The sequence below is a fragment of the Culex pipiens genome, chromosome 2, assembly GCF_016801865.2.
Source record: "Culex pipiens pallens isolate TS chromosome 2, TS_CPP_V2, whole genome shotgun sequence".
Lineage (NCBI taxonomy): Eukaryota > Metazoa > Arthropoda > Insecta > Diptera > Culicidae > Culex > Culex pipiens.
In genome coordinates this window covers 33,117,126-33,142,086 of record NC_068938.1, presented here as the reverse complement: position 1 = coordinate 33,142,086, position 24,961 = coordinate 33,117,126, and the positions used below count along the sequence as shown (strand labels likewise).

The 24,961-nt window shown below is 39.0% G+C and overlaps 1 protein-coding gene across 2 annotated transcripts in view; it reads left to right on the top strand.

The window, feature by feature from the left end:
* Positions 1-24,961, top strand: part of LOC120422038 (protein O-mannosyl-transferase TMTC2-like) — a 496,233-nt gene that overhangs the window by 283,391 nt on the left and 187,881 nt on the right. The gene's annotated exons all lie outside the window — the stretch shown is intronic.

The following is a 24,961-nucleotide window of genomic DNA, read 5'->3' as shown; positions in this document are numbered from 1 at the left end:
GGGCAAACCGGACAAAATGAACGATGATTTATACGGCCAGATAACGAACGTCCCCGTCGACCGTCCAATTTTGCGCTCGTAAATTGTTTCGATATTTTTTATGACCTCAGGACCCCAAACTGTACATGGGGCTGCATTGCTGCTCTCTTCAGGAGGCACCATGCACCTCGAAAAAAAAATACCGGCAACGGTTTCGCCTCCACCACTTTAGCGAAGCTAATTTTACTGGCAGTCAACGCTTAAAAACGGTGCGCCCGAAACATGAATCTTTGCCGCCTTCGACTTCCGGCGTGTAAGGGAAAATTCTCGAGAGCGCTCGTAAAAGCCGCTCCACTTATCGACGTTCACGCCCTCGCTGGCCCAGTTATGCGCTTTCTTCGAAGTGTATGCAATCCGGCGAATCAACTCATGTCGTAATAGAGACGACCAGGAGATGGGTCGCTTCTCGGGAACCGAACAAGGTCATAAAGTCGAAAACTTCCGAAAGTGGGCATATGTTTAATGTGCTGATTTATATTGCGCCATTAAGTGAAGCTTCGAAGGCGTAATTCGTTACGCTTCAAGCTTGAGTTTGCGGAACTGTCTCTCCCGTGCTCTCTAACTGGATGGGAGATTTTGGAAAGCTAAAAATGGGGAGGAGGGAGAGGGGGGGAGGTGCCTTAAAGATACACTATCAATTCTGGATTGTGACTTTTACTGCCTGACTACTGGCCGTAGTGAAACGGGAACTGGTTGTGTGTACTGCAACTGGAACTCAGTTCTAACTAGGGCAAGTGCGGTTGATGGACGCTAGAATGGTGCAAACTTTTTGATGTCCAATAAATAAGCAAAGCGCCTCAATAAACAAATGGAGCCCATGGCGTTGAGGGATCCTGTGATCGTGGGGGATATTGCAGTAGATAAGTAAACATAATCGTAAAACTTAAACAACAGATTAAAACAAGCTTTTGACAATCAAATTGTCTAAGTATTCCAGAGTGAAGGTGTCCAGGAATTAAAAAACAAATTTGGGCACTTCGCGTTCGAAGAACCAAAATATGCTTAAGAGTTTGTAAGTGCCCGTCGAAGCCAGCTAGATCCAGGACACTGAATGAGTGAATAAGAGTTTTCAAGAACTCTTCAGAAGTAAGAGCATGTAAGGTCGTTAAGAGGTCGTAAGAGTTACGCCTTAACAAGGGTTAGAAAATGTAAAAATAGTCCCTCAGAGTTTATAACAATTCCTTAGAAAGACGTTAAAAGACTGTCAGAACTTGAACAACTAGAATAGAAGCCCAAATTAGTCCCAAAAAGTCAATAAAGAAAGTTATCTGTTAAAGTACTTTTTGAGCGTGTTTGACTCATTTGCGATTTATGTCAACACCATAAGCGTCAACATAGGTCAACTAGTATTGATTAATTTGGTTTACATAAAGTTGAAGATTTGAGTTTTGTACAGCCTATCCTTTTTGCTAGGGATGTACTTTTTATTAAAAAAAATTTTCAGAGCTTCAGAATCCTCCAATAATCTTTTTTTAAGAAAACATCATCGTAAGATGGCAAAAACTGAAAAAAGTTACTTTCACCCTACAAAATCGTTTGGCAATGGTACTTAGATTGGGCTTGTTGAGTGTTCTTATAATCGAGCTCGTTTTCGGGATTAAAACAAGAGTTTGCGCAAGTTTGCAAGAATCAGTAGGAGTTCATTTAAGAATGTAAGAGTATGCAAAAGTTCTAAAAAGTCCCTCACCTTACATTAGCACCTCTCAGAAAAAAAATATATTTACACTCTAATAAAACTATCGTCAACATTCACGAAAAAAATGCGCAATATATGTTTTTTTTTAATTCTCGTATCAGAAAAGGCCTTTTTGAGCTATAGCTCAAAATAGTTGAAATTTATTTGATAGTGTTGTCAGTTTAATAAAAAATGACAAAATTTTCGAAAACTGTGGAAATAAGGATTTCACGTATTCTTACTATATTTTCAGATGAAAACTAAAATTTTCAATCGAATCAATATTGTACAGCGTTATTCTCTAGAATCTTGAACTGTTTTACAACAAATTTTGTCCATGCATTCCTCTTATAAAAATTTGCCATTTTGAATAATAAATATTCCATACAAGTCTCCATACAATTTTGAAGGATGGTCATACCAAACGGGCATGTGTGTGTTAATTGGCATTTATACCAATAAAAGTTGAATTTCCACAATAGTTTACGATGATGCAAAATCTGATACAAGAGATATGAGATATGAAGAAGGAAAGCCTTTCTCACTCGCGAGCGAGACCCGAGCAGACGGAAAAAACTTGGGAATAACATTTTTTGATATTTGAAAATACAAGGCCAATAACATTTTACGTTATTTATAACAACATTTGTTATTCGCCGTTATGATTTTTTTGTTATTGGGTTGTTATTGTAATAACAGACTAATAACATTTTCAGTTATTTTTCGAACAAATCTTTGTTATTATTTTTTGTTATTTTAACAACTAATCCGATCATCCCAATAACAGTTGGAGGTATTCTTCCATAACAAAAAATGTTATTCCAAAGTTGTTTTTGCATCCAACCAATATCAGACCAATAACAAATTTTGTTATGATAACATAAACTGTTATTAAACCCTTATGCAAAAATGGATTTTTCAGGAAGATTCCATAACACTTTCTGTTATTTTAACAGTATTTGTTATTGAAATGGCATGAATTTTGTTATTACCGTCTGCCCAGGGAGAGAGAACTTGTAGCCCTTTCCTCTCCTCGCTCGCGCTCGCCTTTTTTCTCGCAGCTCGAGACTCGCGGCGAGAACTCAAATGAGATGATTTTTTTTCTCGCGAGTGTGCGGGAATGCCAACACTGCATGGTTTCAACATTTCAATGACAAAAATGATGTGAAATGAATTGTACATCAGAAAAGTTGTTTAACAATCATAAGATTTTTAAAAAATCTAAGATTGAGGAGAAAAATGCGAACAATGGTTTTGGGGACCTGTTCAATAAAATTTCACAAATTTTCAAAATATTTTTAAACTGTTTCAATCATGCTCAAAGTGATAATCAATGCAGGAACAAGCAGTTTAAATTGTTTTCAGTTGATTGCACGTCTAAATTTGCAACGACCAAACAATAGTTTAATTTTTTTGAGATCTGGAGTTTCAAAATTCTTTATTTTATCTCTCTTTATTTTATCTGATAGCACCATTTTTAACTCAAGCACACATTTATTGTTTTGCCCCCTTTAATATATAAAAAAGCGAAAACTGCAAAATATGTATTTTGGGAATTCAAGTCCTCTTTGTCCAAGAGACCAAATAACCGGAAAATCCCATCTTTAAATAACGATTTTGAAAATTCAGATGCCTATTTTGTATGACCAGTCATCAAAATTGTAAGGAGCCGTGTATGCAAAAACTTGTAAAATGGCTTTTTTGACATAGGGAATGCATGGAAAAAGTTTCATCCAAATCCAACATTCAAAGAAAAGTCTATTTACGAAAACGAAGAGAATCACTCAATCACTTAAAAACATATTATTATTATTATTATTTTGGTACAAACTTGGCTTCATGACTAAGCTTGAACATCTCTGAAATAAAAATAGATAATCTAAAAGCTCTGAAAATTGCATTTAAATATTCAAAAACATTGAAGATTGGACTAATCAATCATTGCTAAGATACATCCTCTAAAATAAGAGCATAATCAAATATTCGTGATTTTTTTAAATTTTCCGAGTAAAAATATAGGCTCAATTACACGTTATTTTTAATATAAAATGTAAGGTTGATTAGAAAATTAGAAAATAATATAATTTTTTCAACAAATGACGAACTATTGAAGCACATGTCTTCTTAATCATCGAAAATGAAAAGTAACATAAAAAAAAAACAGACAAACAATTATTGTCCGAAGTCTCAGATGATTGCTCTGAATGAGTTTTTGTGAGTCGTTAAGAATTTGAAAGAGTAGGTACATTTTTTAACTGAAATCAAAGCTTTGAATGTAACCACTACTCTACAAATAGTTTCAATTTCTCCCCTCTGTTCATACAAAACCATCTTCTTTTCTGACACCAGATTGATGTGTCGGTAATTGAATTACCAGTAAAGCGTACATCCCTGCCCTGCCCGAAAAATTTAGTTGCTCTCGAAATAGAAACTTTGCAGCCAAAGCAGTGCTGTCACTCACGGGAAACATGTTCATCCCTCCTATTCCAAACCCACGTCGTCGCTTCTGTGCTATCTTGTGACAAACGCCATTTAGTACTTTTCGAGTAAATCGATTTTTAAAGTTTGAAGTTGAATATTTTCACATCAGTTACTGATAGAATCATTCTGAATCAAGCGATCGGTTCGTACACTATCACTCAACAAACGCTCCAAGTATGAACTCGTTTAGTAACATCTACTTAAAGATATAGTACATAAAGTACACAAAAATCTGAAAAGCACGTGTCACAAGTGTGCCCTGAAAGTAAAAAATGTACTACGTGTCACAAGTGTGCCCAGAATTCCCATACAAACTAAGTTAACATCAAATTGATGTGTTTTATGAACTAAAACAATATTATTTTTAAATCCAATGTTGTCATTCTTCAGAAACTATGTAAATTTTTATTATTAGGTATAAAAATTTAAAATTTTCCCGATTTTCTTCGATTTTCCGGCTATTCTTGTGATTGCTGGTAAAATGGCAGTAGAAGCCTTTTTAATCAAATAAATTTATACAAAAATTATTAAAAAATACAAAAACTCAATCCATTCATCACACTTTCAACAAATACAATCAAAAGAAAGTTGGAAAAATCAAGAAAACCCCTGATATCAAATGTTTTTCCGCATATCCGATAAGCAAAGACAATAACCCCGGATGGAAAATTATTTCATTCTAGACACGAACATTTTATGATTTATGGCAGATCAACGTGTAACAAGATAGCACAAAATTTTCGAATTGAAAATGTACTACGTGTCACAAGTGTGTTCCTACGAATTAATTAAAGGGCTCGTTGGATGTTGATGGCGATTTGTATGGTCGTTGTCACAAGTGTGCCACCAATATTTTGATGGAGATTTGTATGGCGTTTGTCACAAGTGTGCCACCAATATTTTGATGGCGATTTGTATGGCGTTTGTCACAAGTGTGCCACCAATATTTTGATGGGGATTTGTATGGCGTTTGTCACAAGTGTGCCACCAATATTTTGATGGCGATTTGTATGGTCGTTGTCACAAGTGTGCCACCAATATTTTGATGGGGATTTGTATGGCGTTTGTCACAAGTGTGCCACCAATATTTTGATGGCGATTTGTATGGCGTTTGTCACAAGTGTGCCACCAATATTTTGATGGCGATTTGTATGGCGTTTGTCACAAGTGTGCCACCAATATTTTGATGGGGATTTGTATGGTCGTTGTCACAAGTGTGCCACCAATATTTTGATGGGGATTTGTATGGCGTTTGTCACAAGTGTGCCACCAATATTTTGATGGGGATTTGTATGGTGTTTGTCACAAGTGTGCCACCAATATTTTGATGGGGATTTGTATGGCGTTTGTCACAAGTGTGCCACCAATATTTTGATGGCGATTTGTATGGCGTTTGTCACAAGTGTGCCACCAATATTTTGATGGGGATTTGTATGGTCGTTGTCACAAGTGTGCCACCAATATTTTGATGGGGATTTGTATGGCGTTTGTCACAAGTGTGCCACCAATATTTTGATGGGGATTTGTATGGCGTTTGTCACAAGTGTGCCACCAATATTTTGATGGGGATTTGTATGGCGTTTGTCACAAGTGTGCCACCAATATTTTGATGGCGATTTGTATGGCGTTTGTCACAAGTGTGCCACCAATATTTTGATGGGGATTTGTATGGTCGTTGTCACAAGTGTGCCACCAATATTTTGATGGGGATTTGTATGGCGTTTGTCACAAGTGTGCCACCAATATTTTGATGGGGATTTGTATGGTGTTTGTCACAAGTGTGCCACCAATATTTTGATGGGGATTTGTATGGCGTTTGTCACAAGTGTGCCACCAATATTTTGATGGCGATTTGTATGGCGTTTGTCACAAGTGTGCCACCAATATTTTGATGGGGATTTGTATGGTCGTTGTCACAAGTGTGCCACCAATATTTTGATGGGGATTTGTATGGCGTTTGTCACAAGTGTGCCACCAATATTTTGATGGGGATTTGTATGGTCGTTGTCACAAGTGTGCCACCAATATTTTGATGGGGTTTTGTATGGCGTTTGTCACAAGTGTGCCACCAACATTTTGATGGGGATTTGTATGGCGTTTGTCACAAGTGTGCCACCAATATTTTGATGGCGATTTGTATGGCGTTTGTCACAAGTGTGCCACCAATATTTTGATGGGGATTTGTATGGCGTATGTCACAAGTGTGCCACCAATATTTTGATGGGGATTTGTATGGCGTTTGTCACAAGTGTGCCACCAATATTTTGATGGGGATTTGTATGGTGTTTGTCACAAGTGTGCCACCAATATTTTGATGGGGATTTGTATGGCGTTTGTCACAAGTGTGCCACCAATATTTTGATGGGGATTTGTATGGTCGTTGTCACAAGTGTGCCACCAATATTTTGATGGGGATTTGTATGGCGTTTGTCACAAGTGTGCCACCAATATTTTGATGTTGATTTGTATGGCGTTTGTCACAAGTGTGCCACCAATATTTTGATGGGGATTTGTATGGTCGTTGTCACAAGTGTGCCACCAATATTTTGATGGCGATTTGTATGGCGTTTGTCACAAGTGTGCCACCAATATTTTGATGGCGATTTGTATGGCGTTTGTCACAAGTGTGCCACCAATATTTTGATGGCGATTTGTATGGCGTTTGTCACAAGTGTGCCACCAATATTTTGATGGCGATTTGTATGGCGTTTGTCACAAGTGTGCCACCAATATTTTGATGGCGATTTGTATGGCGTTTGTCACAAGTGTGCCACCAATATTTTGATGGGGATTTGTATGGTCGTTGTCACAAGTGTGCCACCAATATTTTGATGGGGATTTGTATGGCGTTTGTCACAAGTGTGCCACCAATATTTTGATGGGGATTTGTATGGTGTTTGTCACAAGTGTGCCACCAATATTTTGATGGGGATTTGTATGGCGTTTGTCACAAGTGTGCCACCAATATTTTGATGGCGATTTGTATGGCGTTTGTCACAAGTGTTAAAAAAAGTAAATCTTTCTCAGTTCCTGAGGGGAACACCCTTGAAGAGTATCGGGGCCGGCATTTACAAAGCGGATTCAGTGGCAGTTTCATTCTTAACTTAATGTTTACATGTTGAGGTTAATGTTAACATTCCATAGGTCGCCTCCCTAAGGTGTCGTGATAAGGTCCAGTTTGTGTCGATACACTACCTTCCCTTTACTAAGCAATCGATTCCAGAAGGGAAAAGATCACCAGTTGTGTTGGTCCGAGCCGGGATTTGAACCCCGATCTACCGCTTACGAGGCGGAAGCGTTACCACTGGGCTACGTGGCTCGGTCAAAATATTGGTGGCACACTTGTGACAAACACCATACAAATCCCCATCAAAATATTGGTGGCACACTTGTGACAACGACCTTACAAATCGCCATCAAAATATTGGTGGCACACTTGTGACAGTCGCCATACAAATCCCCATCAAAATATTGGTGGCACACTTGTGACAAACGCCATACAAATCTCCATCAAAATATTGTTGGCACACTTGTGACAAACGCCATACAAATCGCCATCAAAATATTGGTGGCACACTTGTGACAAACGCCATACAAATCCCCATCAAAATATTGGTGGCACACTTGTGACAACGACCATACAAATCCCCATCAAAATATTGGTGGCACACTTGTGACAAACGCCATACAAATCCCCATCAAAATATTGGTGGCACACTTGTGACAAACGCCATACAAATCCCCATCAAAATATTGGTGGCACACTTGTGACAAACGCCATACAAATCCCCATCAAAATATTGGTGGCACACTTGTGACAACGACCATACAAATCCCCATCAAAATATTGGTGGCACACTTGTGACAAACGCCATACAAATCCCCATCAAAATATTGGTGGCACACTTGTGACAAACACCATACAAATCCCCATCAAAATATTGGTGGCACACTTGTGACAACGACCATACAAATCCCCATCAAAATATTGGTGGCACACTTGTGACAACGACCATACAAATCCCCATCAAAATATTGGTGGCACACTTGTGACAAACGCCATACAAATCCCCATCAAAATATTGGTGGCACACTTGTGACAAACGCCATACAAATCCCCATCAAAATATTGGTGGCACACTTGTGACAACGACCATACAAATCCCCATCAAAATATTGGTGGCACACTTGTGACAACGACCATACAAATCCCCATCAAAATATTGGTGGCACACTTGTGACAAACGCCATACAAATCCCCATCAAAATATTGGTGGCACACTTGTGACATACGCCATACAAATCCCCATCAAAATATTGGTGGCACACTTGTGACAACGACCATACAAATCCCCATCAAAATATTGGTGGCACACTTGTGACAAACGCCATACAAATCGCCATCAAAATATTGGTGGCACACTTGTGACAAACGCCATACAAATCCCCATCAAAATATTGGTGGCACACTTGTGACATACGCCATACAAATCCCCATCAAAATATTGGTGGCACACTTGTGACATACGCCATACAAATCCCCATCAAAATATTGGTGGCACACTTGTGACAACGACCATACAAATCCCCATCAAAATATTGGTGGCACACTTGTGACAAACGCCATACAAATCCCCATCAAAATATTGGTGGCACACTTGTGACATACGCCATACAAATCCTCATCAAAATATTGGTGGCACACTTGTGACAACGACCATACAAATCCCCATCAAAATATTGGTGGCACACTTGTGACAAACGCCATACAAATCGCCATCAAAATATTGGTGGCACACTTGTGACAAACGCCATACAAATCGCCATCAAAATATTGGTGGCACACTTGTGACAACGACCATACAAATCCCCATCAAAATATTGGTGGCACACTTGTGACAAACGCCATACAAATCCCCATCAAAATATTGGTGGCACACTTGTGACAAACGCCATACAAATCTCCATCAAAATATTGGTGGCACACTTGTGACAAACGCCATACAAATCGCCATCAAAATATTGGTGGCACACTTGTGACAAACACCATACAAATCGCCATCAAAATATTGGTGGCACACTTGTGACAAACGCCATACAAATCCCCATCAAAATATTGGTGGCACACTTGTGACAAACGCCATACAAAACCCCATCAAAATATTGGTGGCACACTTGTGACAACGACCATACAAATCCCCATCAAAATATTGGTGGCACACTTGTGACAAACGCCATACAAATCGCCATCAAAATATTGGTGGCACACTTGTGACAAACGCCATACAAATCGCCATCAAAATATTGGTGGCACACTTGTGACAACGACCATACAAATCCCCATCAAAATATTGGTGGCACACTTGTGACAAACGCCATACAAATCGCCATCAAAATATTGGTGGCACACTTGTGACAAATGCCATACAAATCGCCATCAAAATATTGGTGACACACTTGTGACATACGCCATACAAATCCCCATCAAAATATTGGTGGCACACTTGTGACAACCGCCATACAAATCGCCATCAAAATATTGGTGGCACACTTGTGACAAACGCCATACAAATCGCCATCAAAATATTGGTGGCACACTTGTGACAAACGCCATACAAATCGCCATCAAAATATTGGTGGCACACTTGTGACAACCGCCATACAAATCGCCATCAAAATATTGGTGGCACACTTGTGACAACGACCATACAAATCCCCATCAAAATATTGGTGGCACACTTGTGACAACCGCCATACAAATCGCCATCAAAATATTGGTGGCACACTTGTGACAACCGCCATACAAATCGCCATCAAAATATTGGTGGCACACTTGTGACAAACGCCATACAAATCGCCATCAAAATATTGGTGGCACACTTGTGACAAACGCCATACAAATCGCCATCAAAATATTGGTGGCACACTTGTGACAACCGCCATACAAATCGCCATCAAAATATTGGTGGCACACTTGTGACCACCGCCATACAAATCGCCATCAAAATATTGGTGGCACACTTGTGACAACCGCCATACAAATCGCCATCAAAATATTGGTGGCACACTTGTGACAAACGCCATACAAATCGCCATCAAAATATTGGTGGCACACTTGTGACAAACGCCATACAAATCGCCATCAAAATATTGGTGGCACACTTGTGACAACCGCCATACAAATCGCCATCAAAATATTGGTGGCACACTTGTGACAAACGCCATACAAATCGCCATCAAAATATTGGTGGCACACTTGTGACAAACGCCATACAAATCGCCATCAAAATATTGGTGGCACACTTGTGACAACCGCCATACAAATCGCCATCAAAATATTGGTGGCACACTTGTGACAACGACCATACAAATCCCCATCAAAATATTGGTGGCACACTTGTGACAACCGCCATACAAATCGCCATCAAAATATTGGTGGCACACTTGTGACAACGACCATACAAATCGCCATCAAAATATTGGTGGCACACTTGTGACAAACGCCATACAAATCGCCATCAAAATATTGGTGGCACACTTGTGACAAACGCCATACAAATCGCCATCAAAATATTGGTGGCACACTTGTGACAACCGCCATACAAATCTCCATCAAAATATTGGTGGCACACTTGTGACAAACGCCATACAAATCGCCATCAAAATATTGGTGGCACACTTGTGACAAACGCCATACAAATCGCCATCAAAATATTGGTGGCACACTTGTGACAACCGCCATACAAATCCCCATCAAAATATTGGTGGCACACTTGTGACAACCGCCATACAAATCGCCATCAAAATATTGGTGGCACACTTGTGACAAACGCCATACAAATCGCCATCAAAATATTGGTGGCACACTTGTGACAACCGCCATACAAATCGCCATCAAAATATTGGTGGCACACTTGTGACAAACGCCATACAAATCGCCATCAAAATATTGGTGGCACACTTGTGACAAACGCCATACAAATCCCCATCAAAATATTGGTGGCACACTTGTGACAACCGCCATACAAATCTCCATCAAAATATTGGTGGCACACTTGTGACAAACGCCATACAAATCGCCATCAAAATATTGGTGGCACACTTGTGACAACCGCCATACAAATCGCCATCAAAATATTGGTGGCACACTTGTGACAACGACCATACAAATCTCCATCAAAATATTGGTGGCACACTTGTGACAACCGCCATACAAATCGCCATCAAAATATTGGTGGCACACTTGTGACAACGACCATACAAATCCCCATCAAAATATTGGTGGCACACTTGTGACAACCGCCATACAAATCCCCATCAAAATATTGGTGGCACACTTGTGACAAACGCCATACAAATCCCCATCAAAATATTGGTGGCACACTTGTGACAACCGCCATACAAATCGCCATCAAAATATTGGTGGCACACTTGTGACAAACGCCATACAAATCCCCATCAAAATATTGGTGGCACACTTGTGACAACCGCCATACAAATCGCCATCAAAATATTGGTGGCACACTTGTGACAACCGCCATACAAATCCCCATCAAAATATTGGTGGCACACTTGTGATAAACGCCATACAAATCCCCATCAAAATATTGGTGGCACACTTGTGACAACCGCCATACAAATCGCCATCAAAATATTGGTGGCACACTTGTGACAAACGCCATACAAATCCCCATCAAAATATTGGTGGCACACTTGTGACAAACGCCATACAAATCCCCATCAAAAATTGGTGGCACACTTGTGACAACCGCCATACAAATCGCCATCAAAATATTGGTGGCACACTTGTGACAACCGCCATACAAATCCCCATCAAAATATTGGTGGCACACTTGTGACAACCGCCATACAAATCCCCATCAAAATATTGGTGGCACACTTGTGACAAACGCCATACAAATCCCCATCAAAATATTGGTGGCACACTTGTGACAACCGCCATACAAATCGCCATCAAAATATTGGTGGCACACTTGTGACAACGACCATACAAATCCCCATCAAAATATTGGTGGCACACTTGTGACAAACGCCATACAAATCCCCATCAAAATATTGGTGGCACACTTGTGACAACCGCCATACAAATCGCCATCAAAATATTGGTGGCACACTTGTGACAACGACCATACAAATCCCCATCAAAATATTGGTGGCACACTTGTGACAACGACCATACAAATCGCCATCAAAATATTGGTGGCACACTTGTTACAACCGCCATACAAATCCCCGTCAAAATATTGGTGGCACACTTGTGACAACCGCCATACAAATCCCCATCAAAATATTGGTGGCACACTTGTGACAAACGCCATACAAATCCCCATCAAAATATTGGTGGCACACTTGTGACAACCGCCATACAAATCCCCATCAAAATATTGGTGGCACACTTGTGACAAACGCCATACAAATCCCCATCAAAATATTGGTGGCACACTTGTGACAACCGCCATACAAATCGCCATCAAAATATTGGTGGCACACTTGTGACAACGACCATACAAATCCCCATCAAAATATTGGTGGCACACTTGTGACAACGACCATACAAATCCCCATCAAAATATTGGTGGCACACTTGTGACAACCGCCATACAAATCGCCATCAAAATATTGGTGGCACACTTGTGACAACCGCCATACAAATCCCGTCAAAATATTGGTGGCACACTTGTGACAACCGCCATACAAATCCCCATCAAAATATTGGTGGCACACTTGTGACAAACGCCATACAAATCCCCATCAAAATATTGGTGGCACACTTGTGACAACCGCCATACAAATCCCCATCAAAATATTGGTGGCACACTTGTGACAACGACCATACAAATCCCCATCAAAATATTGGTGGCACACTTGTGACAACGACCATACAAATCCCCATCAAAATATTGGTGGCACTCTTGTGACAACCGCCATACAAATCGCCATCAAAATATTGGTGGCACACTTGTTACAACCGCCATACAAATCCCCGTCAAAATATTGGTGGCACACTTGTGACAACCGCCATACAAATCCCCATCAAAATATTGGTGGCACACTTGTGACAAACGCCATACAAATCCCCATCAAAATATTGGTGGCACACTTGTGACAACCGCCATACAAATCCCCATCAAAATATTGGTGGCACACTTGTGACAAACGCCATACAAATCCCCATCAAAATATTGGTGGCACACTTGTGACAACCGCCATACAAATCCCCATCAAAATATTGGTGGCACACTTGTGACAAACGCCATACAAATCCCCATCAAAATATTGGTGGCACACTTGTGACAACCGCCATACAAATCCCCATCAAAATATTGGTGGCACACTTGTGACAAACGCCATACAAATCCCCATCAAAATATTGGTGGCACACTTGTGACAACCGCCATACAAATCGCCATCAAAATATTGGTGGCACACTTGTGACAACGACCATACAAATCCCCATCAAAATATTGGTGGCACACTTGTGACAACGACCATACAAATCGCCATCAAAATATTGGTGGCACACTTGTTACAACCGCCATACAAATCCCCGTCAAAATATTGGTGGCACACTTGTGACAACGACCATACAAATCCCCATCAAAATATTGGTGGCACACTTGTGACAACGACCTTACAAATCGCCATCAAAATATTGGTGGCACACTTGTGACAGTCGCCATACAAATCCCCATCAAAATATTGGTGGCACACTTGTGACAACGACCATACAAATCCCCATCAAAATATTGGTGGCACACTTGTGACAACGACCATACAAATCCCCATCAAAATATTGGTGGCACACTTGTGACAACCGCCATACAAATCCCCATCAAAATATTGGTGACACACTTGTGACAACGACCATACAAATCGCCATCAAAATATTGGTGGCACACTTGTGACAACGACCATACAAATCCCCATCAAAATATTGGTGGCACTCTTGTGACAACCGCCATACAAATCCCCATCAAAATATTGGTGACACACTTGTGACAACGACCATACAAATCGCCATCAAAATATTGGTGGCACACTTGTGACAACCGCCATACAAATCCCCATCAAAATATTGGTGACACACTTGTGACAAACGCCATACAAATCCCCATCAAAATATTGGTGGCACACTTGTGACAACGACCATACAAATTCCCATCAAAATATTGGTGGCACACTTGTGACAAACGCCATACAAATCCCCATCAAAATATTGGTGGCACACTTGTGACAAACGCCATACAAATCCCCATCAAAATATTGGTGGCACACTTGTGACAACGACCATACAAATCCCCATCAAAATATTGGTGGCACACTTGTGACAACCGCCATACAAATCCCCATCAAAATATTGGTGACACACTTGTGACAACGACCATACAAATCCCCATCAAAATATTGGTGGCACACTTGTGACAACCGCCATACAAATCCCCATCAAAATATTGGTGACACACTTGTGACAACGACCATACAAATCCCCATCAAAATATTGGTGGCACACTTGTGACAACCGCCATACAAATCCCCATCAAAATATTGGTGACACACTTGTGACAACGACCATACAAATCCCCATCAAAATATTGGTGGCACACTTGTGACAACAACCATACAAATCGCCATCAAAATATTGGTGGCACACTTGTGACAACGACCATACAAATCCCCATCAAAATATTGGTGGCACTCTTGTGACAACGACCATACAAATCCCCATCAAAATATTGGTGGCACACTTGTGACAACGACCATACAAATCCCCATCAAAATATTGGTGGCACACTTGTGACAACGACCATACAAATTCCCATCAAAATATTGGTGGCACACTTGTGACAAACGCCATACAAATCCCCATCAAAATATTGGTGGCACACTTGTGACAACCGCCATACAAATCCCCATCAAAATATTGGTGACACACTTGTGACAACGACCATACAAATCCCCATCAAAATATTGGTGGCACACTTGTGACAACCGCCATACAAATCCCCATCAAAATATTGGTGACACACTTGTGACAACGACCATACAAATCCCCATCAAAATATTGGTGGCACACTTGTGACAACGACCATACAAATCGCCATCAAAATATTGGTGGCACACTTGTGACAACGACCATACAAATCCCCATCAAAATATTGGTGGCACTCTTGTGACAACCGCCATACAAATCCCCATCAAAATATTGGTGACACACTTGTGACAACGACCATACAAATCGCCATCAAAATATTGGTGGCACACTTGTGACAACCGCCATACAAATCCCCATCAAAATATTGGTGACACACTTGTGACAAACGCCATACAAATCCCCATCAAAATATTGGTGGCACACTTGTGACAACGACCATACAAATTCCCATCAAAATATTGGTGGCACACTTGTGACAAACGCCATACAAATCCCCATCAAAATATTGGTGGCACACTTGTGACAACCGCCATACAAATCCCCATCAAAATATTGGTGGCACACTTGTGACAAACGCCATACAAATCCCCATCAAAATATTGGTGGCACACTTGTGACAACCGCCATACAAATCGCCATCAAAATATTGGTGGCACACTTGTGACAACGACCATACAAATCGCCATCAAAATATTGGTGGCACACTTGTTACAACCGCCATACAAATCCCCGTCAAAATATTGGTGGCACACTTGTGACAAACGCCATACAAATCCCCATCAAAATATTGGTGGCACACTTGTGACAACGACCATACAAATTCCCATCAAAATATTGGTGGCACACTTGTGACAAACGCCATACAAATCGCCATCAAAATATTGGTGGCACACTTGTGACAGTCGCCATACAAATCCCCATCAAAATATTGGTGGCACACTTGTGACAAACACCATACAAATCCCCATCAAAATATTGGTGGCACACTTGTGACAAACGCCATACAAATCCCCATCAAAATATTGGTGGCACACTTGTGACAACGACCATACAAATCCCCATCAAAATATTGGTGGCACACTTGTGACAACGACCATACAAATCCCCATCAAAATATTGGTGGCACACTTGTGACAACCGCCATACAAATCCCCATCAAAATATTGGTGACACACTTGTGACAAACGACCATACAAATCCCCATCAAAATATTGGTGGCACACTTGTGACAACGACCATACACCCAACTGGCAGTCGCATGATTGTGATGCATGGCGGCATGAAAGTATATCAGAATCTGCATGAAATCTGTCCTCATGCATTTTTTGCGACATAGGAGTATGACATTTTTGCCCGTTACCGACAATTATCGACATTACCGACGGCTTTTTGGTTGTATTTCACAAAAAAACACTTAGCAGAACGAGGATTGAACCACCAACATCTTGGTTATTGATCCGACACGCCACCACCGCGCCATGGACGCTTGATGAAAAGTGAGTGAAAGAGCACCAACATATGCTTCTTTTTGGAGTGTTGCTCGGGGACGGGCCAGCATTATATGTGTTGGTGAGAACTGCAGATCGCTGAAATTTTTACACGCGGGCAAAAATGATCTACGGGCTTGCTGCAAAAAATGTTATAAAATGTGACATTTTCTGCAGCAAATCCAATGTTGCAGATTTTGAGATATATTTTTCCTTTGGGTGTACAAATCGCCATCAAAATATTGGTGGCACACTTGTGACAACGACCATACAAATCGCCATCAAAATATTGGTGGCACACTTGTGACAACGACCATACAAATCCCCATCAAAATATTGGTGGCACACTTGTGACAAACGCCATACAAATCCCCATCAAAATATTGGTGGCACACTTGTGACAAACGCCATACAAATCCCCATCAAAATATTGGTGGCACACTTGTGACAACCGCCATACAAATCCCCATCAAAATATTGGTGGCACACTTGTGACAACGACCATACAAATCGCCATCAAAATATTGGTGGCACACTTGTGACAACCGCCATACAAATCCCCATCAAAATATTGGTGGCACACTTGTGACAACGACCATACAAATCGCCATCAAAATATTGGTGGCACACTTGTGACAAACGCCATACAAATCCCCATCAAAATATTGGTGGCACACTTGTGACAACGACCATACAAATTCCCATCAAAATATTGGTGGCACACTTGTGACAAACGCCATACAAATTGCCATCAACATTCAACGAGCCTTTTAATTAATTCGTAGGAACACACTTATGACACGTAGTACATTTTCAATTCAAATATTTTGTGCTATCTTGTGATACGTTGTGTTATAAAATTGGACATAAATGTGTAGTGACATCTGTTGGTACCATACAGTTTTATAGCTTGCTCTTGCCTCTGCACGTGTCACAAGATAGCACAGAAAATTTGTTGAGAAACTGGTCTATGTCACAAGTGTGCCCAACGATATCCCGGAAACGGAAACGAATTTCAAAAATCGGGTGATGGCATCTTGTAGCGTTTGTTAAGTTTAATGAAACGCCATCATTAACTCATTTTCGACCAAAATGGCGTTTGTCACAAGATAGCACAGAAGCGACGACGTGACGTCCATCCATGAACTCTAAATCGTTGAGCCCCGCGTCACTTGTCAATCATTTTCGTCGCTCCGGGTTTGATCCGCACGTCAATTTATTAATTTTCGGGGGCCGCTTCAAACCCCCCCGTTAAAAGAAAAGCTCTTCCATGAAGGATTCATAAAAAAAATGATGTGGTCGTGCTATCTTGTCGTATGTTGGGCTTTTAGACGTTGCGAGCAAAACGCGTTTAGATGTTTGAGCTTGAATAAACAACAAATAGATCAGGCAATGTAAACAATAACAAACACGTTTTGTTTGGTTGACTACTCCGTGCCTTGTTCCGAAGTTATAATTACAAATGTTTACGGTAGTCGGGCATATACGTGTGTCAAACGCGTTTTGACCTGAAATTCCTTAGGCCAGTTGTCGCACTTACATCAATTTCCAGGATTTGTGAAGATAGCCTGACAAGATTGAACTTTTTTCATATGAAGAGATTCACGGAGTTTTCTCGGTTTTAATGAATATCTCAGGATTGAAATCGAATTTTGGGGATCTGTGAAGGTGAAAAGGTGAGGCATTGTGAGCTGCCCAAAATGGCGTTTTTAACTCAATTTGGACTTAAATTCACGTGAGACAAGATAGCACCATCCCGACCAAATATCTTCGCAGAGTCTTTTCGGGGGTGGGAAACGCGCCTGATTAGCAATTCAAATGAGCTCCGTTTTGTCTTTAGATTGAGAAGCGCCTTTTTCGTGACTGTCAGTCACGTTTCTCTTCCCTGAGGGACATGCTGGCAACACTGGCGGAATTTTCTTTTCCCAGCACGTGCTGACAGTGTGCGCGCGTCCAAGTATAAAATAAATAATATTTAGTGTAAACAGATTTGGCGGGGATCACCTCGGGACGGGATCCATCATCGGCCCACGGAATCGGACGGGGGAAGGTTCCAATTTTCGACCCATTGTTTATTCGCTGAAGCCGGAAAGATGGCCGACTGTATCTTTTAACCTGGATGGGTACAGAGGGGAAATTGGGGTGCATAAATTAGCACTGATGGGTAGCAAAATTTAAATTCCAACCGAGGATTCGCATAAATTTTTGTGGAGGCCAAAATGCAATAAATCAGTGTTGCCAGCATGGAGGGTGCTTCGAGTTGACCTCCCTTCTCCGATTCACGGCCAATTAGGAAGCAATTGTTTGAGAGTTATTTGCACTCTCGAGGGCGCCTGGATGATCGTTGAATCGATAAGTTGTTGTTGAAATCTGTTAGGCAAATTTGAAGATGGCCTAGTTATTTTTGTACTCACATCATTTTAATTGAAAATTTGTAACTGTATTAGAGATAATGATTTCAATAATCAGCGGACATTCGCTATCCTTCTTTTGTGAGAAAACGAATCCGACTCCGGCTTCCTAAGTTTTAGTGACTCCGACTCCAGATTCTGGAGATTTAGCGGCTCCCAGTCCAACTCCTACTTCAAATCTCCACCGATTCCGGTTCCGACTCCAACTCTGACCCCACAGCCCTGTCTAAATTCGATGAATCAAAGGCCTAAATTTCCCACTCCCAAAATCTAGATCAGACGGCGGTAGTGGCTTAGAAATCCGTTCACTGCTCTTTGATGAAGTGACTCGACATTCAGCCACGTCGCTGTCTGCGTTGATTTCAACCGTGATGTTCCGGACCACGTGGGATGAGCAGACGAGCAGATCAGAGAGCTACCACAAACCGGGGTGAACCTTGCAAATGTCACTCCGTTAATTGATTTTCTACCTCCCGGGCTGGTGCTACTGCTGCTTCTGCCTGTTGGATAGCTGACTGGCTGACGTGAGCTTCGCGGAACGACCAAGTGGAACTGTTGCATGTTCGTAGTTGGTTCGGTGGAGGTGGCCAGTTGGGATGGGAAAACTATTTTGAGGATCACATACGAATTTGGGATGAGGATATTTAGGATAGAAGAGATTTCCAGTTAGCAAGTAATAACTTATTGGAGACATAAGGTTTCAACATTTTCATGAATCATGTTAATTTCCAGTTTTCAGTAAAATTATATTTTTAATAAAATTAAGAAGCTCTAAAAATAGAAGCATTTTTTCAAAGATCAGTTAAGGATTAAACAAGACAACGCCCCACAGCAAACAATAAATCAAATCTGTCCAAGTACAACTCCTCAAATCACCTGAATGTCGAAACTTCCATTTCCGAGCAAATCCATCTTCCTTTTATTGCTTCCTGTTGTCCAAAGCACCCAAAACTTTCCTCATTTCCGCACATCGTTTTCCAGTGAGAGAGGCAAGATGTTGACTTATGACCGTTCAAACTTTTGTCGACATTCCCTTCTTTCGGAAATCTTCCCAGCCAAAAAGAGAGCTTCACCCTCGTCTTCTTAAGGTGAAGCACTTCAGGTGGGCACACCGCTCGTCTTCCTGAGTAAGGGTTACTACCTTCCTTCAGGAAATTGATTATAAGTTTAATCCCAGCCAGACCTTTTTCAGGAAGAAAATCTTTTCAACCTCTTTTTTAGCGCGAATCCGAAATTTCCGACATATTTTCACTCCTTGAAAATTTTTAAGCGTGCCGTATATTTCATAACCGTGCCGATTCGCTTCGGGGAAGGTACGGAAAAAATGTTAATTAGGGGCCACGTGTAAATAGAGTAAAGAAAGGACCCCGGCGGAGGCAGACAAATTAAAATGACGACGCCGACGAAGATGACGAAATTGGGTCGTTTCAGTGACATTTTGGCGGCGCTGAAAATTGATGAGATTTTCTCTGACCCACCTCTTTTTTAAGGTGCGAAAATTTGCTGGAAAAATGTTAAAGAAAGGGTTGCGCTCGATAATTGGCGAAAATATTTGCCCATTAATTGGGCAAAAACTTTGACACGGTAGGTGATTTCAAGTAATTGGAGGAATCCCGGGCAGACGGTAATAACAAAATTAATAATATTTCAATAACAAATCCTGTTAAAATAACAAAAAGTGTTATTATTTTATCCTGAAGTTCAACTTCAAGAAGAAAAAATAATAACAGTTTCTGATAAAATAACAAAATATGGTATTGAAGTGATATTATATTGAAAATGTTTAATAACACGCTAATAAGAGGAAATGTTATACATTTCAAAAACTATCCTAATAACAAAATTTGTTATTCGTTCGGTATACTGACTTAGAAATAAAATTACCACAAATCGCACAAATGGAAAAGTTTCTAAGTGTCCATAACACAATCTGTTATTATTTTTTCTTTTGTTAAATATGTTTAGATCTTTGGGATAATTTTGTCTAATTTCGTCGGGGTCATTATTTTGGCCATGAAATGGGGTCCTTAAGCTAAGATTATTCTAAAAGTTGAAATTTTGGAAGTTGATTTTTTTAATTATTTGATATACCCCCTAAGGGACTTTGTTAAAATTGGCTAGAACTATGGAATAATTTTGACCAAATTCGTCGGGATCATTATTTTGGTCATGAAATGGGGTCCTGAAGCTAAAATTATTCTGAAAAGTTGAAATTTTGAAAGTTGATTTTTTTAATTATTTGATATACCCCCTAAGGGACTTTGTTTAAAATGGTTAGAACTATGGGATAATTTTGACCAATTTCGTCGGGGTCATTATTTTGGCCATGAAATGGGGTCCTTAAGCTAAAATTATTCTAAAAAGTTGAAGTTTTGAAAGTTGATTTTTTTTTTAATTATTTGATATACCCCCTAAGGGACTTTGTTTAAAATGGTTAGAACTATGGGATAATTTTGACCAATTTCGTCAGGGTCATTATTTTGGCCATGAAATGGGGTCCTTAAGCTAAAATTATTCTAAAAAGTTGAAATTTTGAAAGTTGATTTTTTTTAATTATTTGATATACCCCCTAAGGGACTTTGTTTAAAATGGTTAGAACTATGGGATAATTTTGACCAATTTCGTCGGGGTCATTATTTTGGCCATAAACTGGGGTCCTTAAGCTAAAATTATTCTAAAAAGTTGAAATTTTGAAAGTTGATTTTTTTAATTATTTGATATACCCCCTAAGGGACTTTGCTAAAATTGGCTAGAACTATGGGATAATTTTGACCAAATTCGTCGGGGTCATTATTTTGGCCATGAAATGGGGTCCTTAAGCTAAAATTATTCTAAAAAGTTGAAATTTTGAAAGTTGATTTTTTTGATTATTTGATATACCCCCTTAGGGATTTTACTAAAATTGGCTAGAACTATGAAATAATTTTGACCAATTTCATCGGGGTCATTATTTCACCATGAAATGGGGTTTCAAGCTAAAATTAATCCGATAAATTAACTTTTGAGAGTTCTTTTTTTTTATTTTGTTATATTCCCTAACGGAATTGATTTATTTATTGAGAATTTTTGAAGTGTGAATAACAAAAACTGTTATTATTTTCACAGAGCCAGGAAGTCGGAGCTGACTTTGAAGTTCGAGCTGGAGTGTGACCTCGGAGACTGCATCGGATTCATCTAATTTTCAGCAACTTTTACTTGGAGTCGGAATCTGTGAAGTCGGGTATTTTTGGAGAGCTGAAGTCGTCGTTGACGTCATATCCTGCATCCAGAGTCGGAGTTGTCTTCAAAGTATGGATTCAAAGTCGCTTGGAGGTACCCGACTCTGCAGCCCCGACTCTGCAGCCCTGACTAGTACAGAGGAGTTATGGCAACTGCAAAACAATAACTTTTTTTGTTATGGAGACATACCAGTTCAATAACATTTTTTGTTATTATGCTGCTCCACCTCTCCGCACAAAATAACAAATCTTGTTATTCCTTCATGATTCCTTCTGTGTTATTGGTTTGTTATTGCAATAACAACATAATAACAGTTTAAGTTATTCTTCGAACAAATCTTTGTTATTGATTTTTGTTATTTTAACAACTAATCCGATCATCCCAATAACATATTTCGATCTTCTCACAATATCAAAAACTGACCTTCCCAAGTTATTTCCGTCTGCTCGGGATGAAGCAATCTCGGCGAAAAAAATCGCTTCAAAGAAGTTTGCAAATTAATTCCATCTTTCATTATGAAAAAATCATGACTCATCAGCTACCGTCATCCCCCTTTGACTGATGCTTTCGATCGTGAGGAATATTAATGAGCGCGACCAACTTAATGGTAATGAGTCTTCTCGGGAGTCACCTCTTTTCGCAACTTGGCCATCAGCAGCACCTCACCTCACTCGAGCACTTACCGCAGAAAGCGATCCTTCCAAGGAGGGCGGCGTTGTTGAGCAAACTTTTCACGAGCTTTCCACTTCAAGCTGTGAAGAAGTGTCACCTCATCAGTTTTGCGCGAGGCAGTGGTGAGAAAATCAATGTGGAAAATATTATCTTTTTTCAACATTTTATTTGTTCCTTATTAAAAATTTGCCTCATTTTTCTCACTTTTCTCATTTTTCTAATTTTTCTCATTTTTCTCATTTTTCTCATTTTTCTCATTTTTCTCATTTGTCTTATTATTCTCATTTTGCTCATTTTTTTTAATTTTCTCATTTTTCTAATTTTTCTCAAATTTCTCATTTTTCTATTTTTTTCTAATTTTTCTAATTTTTCTCATTTTTTTCTTTTTTTTCATTTTTATAATTTTTCTAATTTTTCTCATTTTTCTTATTTTTCTAATTTTTCTTATTATTCTAATGTTTCTCATTTTTCTAATTTTTCTAATTTTTCTCATTTTTCTCATTTTTCTCATTTTTCTCATTTTTCTCATTTTTTACATATTTCTCATTTTTCTCATTTTTCTAGTTTTTCTCCTTTTTCTCATTTTTCTCATTTTTATCAATTTTTCTCATTTTTCTCATTTTTCTCATTTTTCTTATTTTTCTCATTTTTCTCATTTTTCTCATTGTTCTCATTGTTCTCATTTTTCATTTTTAATTTTTCTCATTTTTCATTTTTAATTTTTTTTCATTTTTCTCATTTTTCTCATTTTTCTCATTTTTCTCATTTTTCTCATTTTTCTCATTTTTCTCATTTTTCTCATTTTTCTCATTTTTCTCATTTTTCTCATTTTTCTCATTTTTCTCATTTTTCTCATTTTTCTCATTTTTCTCATTTTTCTAATTTTTCTAATTTTTCTAATTTTTCTAATTTTTCTAATTTTTCTAATTTTTCTAATTTTTCTAATTTTTCTAATTTTTCTAATTTTTCTAATTTTTCTAATTTTTCTAATTTTTCTAATTTTTCTAATTTTTAATTTTTCTCATTTTTCTCAATTTTCTCATTTTTCTCATTTTTCTCATTTTTCTCAGTTTTTCCTTTTTCTCATTTTTTTCATTTTTCTCATTTTTCTCATTTTTCTCATTTTTCTCATTTTTTTCATTTTTCTCATTTTTCTCATTTTTCTCATTTTTCTCATTTTTCTCATTTTTCTCATTTTTCTCATTTTTCTCATTTTTCTCATTTTTCTCATTTGTCTCATTGGTCGAATAACTCTTATTTGTCTCATTTGTCATTTTTCCTTGAAATTATGTGTAGCCCTAACTTGAAAAAATCTAGAAATTTTAAATTAAGATAAATTGACTGAAAGACTAGATCATTCCATTCCATCAATTTTTTTTTCTTAGTTTTTCAGTAAAATTATGAAGTTTATAATAGAACTAAGAAGCTCTGATAAAAGAAGTACTTTTTCGAAGATTGGTAAAATATAACTTGCCACACAAAAGAGAACTGTGGGTTGAGAAATAAGATATTCAAAATGAAGAATATGGAAGAAGAAACAAGGAATGAGTAAAGAGGAATGTGGGTTGAGTAAGTAATGAGGAATGCGAAGTAAGGAATGAGGAATAAGGAATTTTTAATGAGGAATGAAGAATGAGGAATGAAGAATGAGGAATATGGAAAGAGGAATATGGAATGAGGAATGAGGAATGAGGAATGAGGAATGAGGTATGAGGAATGAGGTATGAGGAATGAGGAATGACGCATAAAGAATGAGGAATAAAAACTTGAAAATTGCATAATTTGCAGAAAAATCTGCTTCGAAAAAAATGGAAAAAAAAAGTTCTACATCTTCTTACGTCTGTGAAAGTGAGTTTCTAAGCCCTGCACACCAGCAGGACCTGCTAAAAGTTTTTTTTTTTTTTTTTTTTTAGGAATGAGGAAAGAGGAATGAGGAATGAGGAATGAGGAATGAGGAATGAGGTATGAGGAATGAGGAATGAGGAATGAGGAATGAGGAATGAGGAATGAGGAATGAGGAATG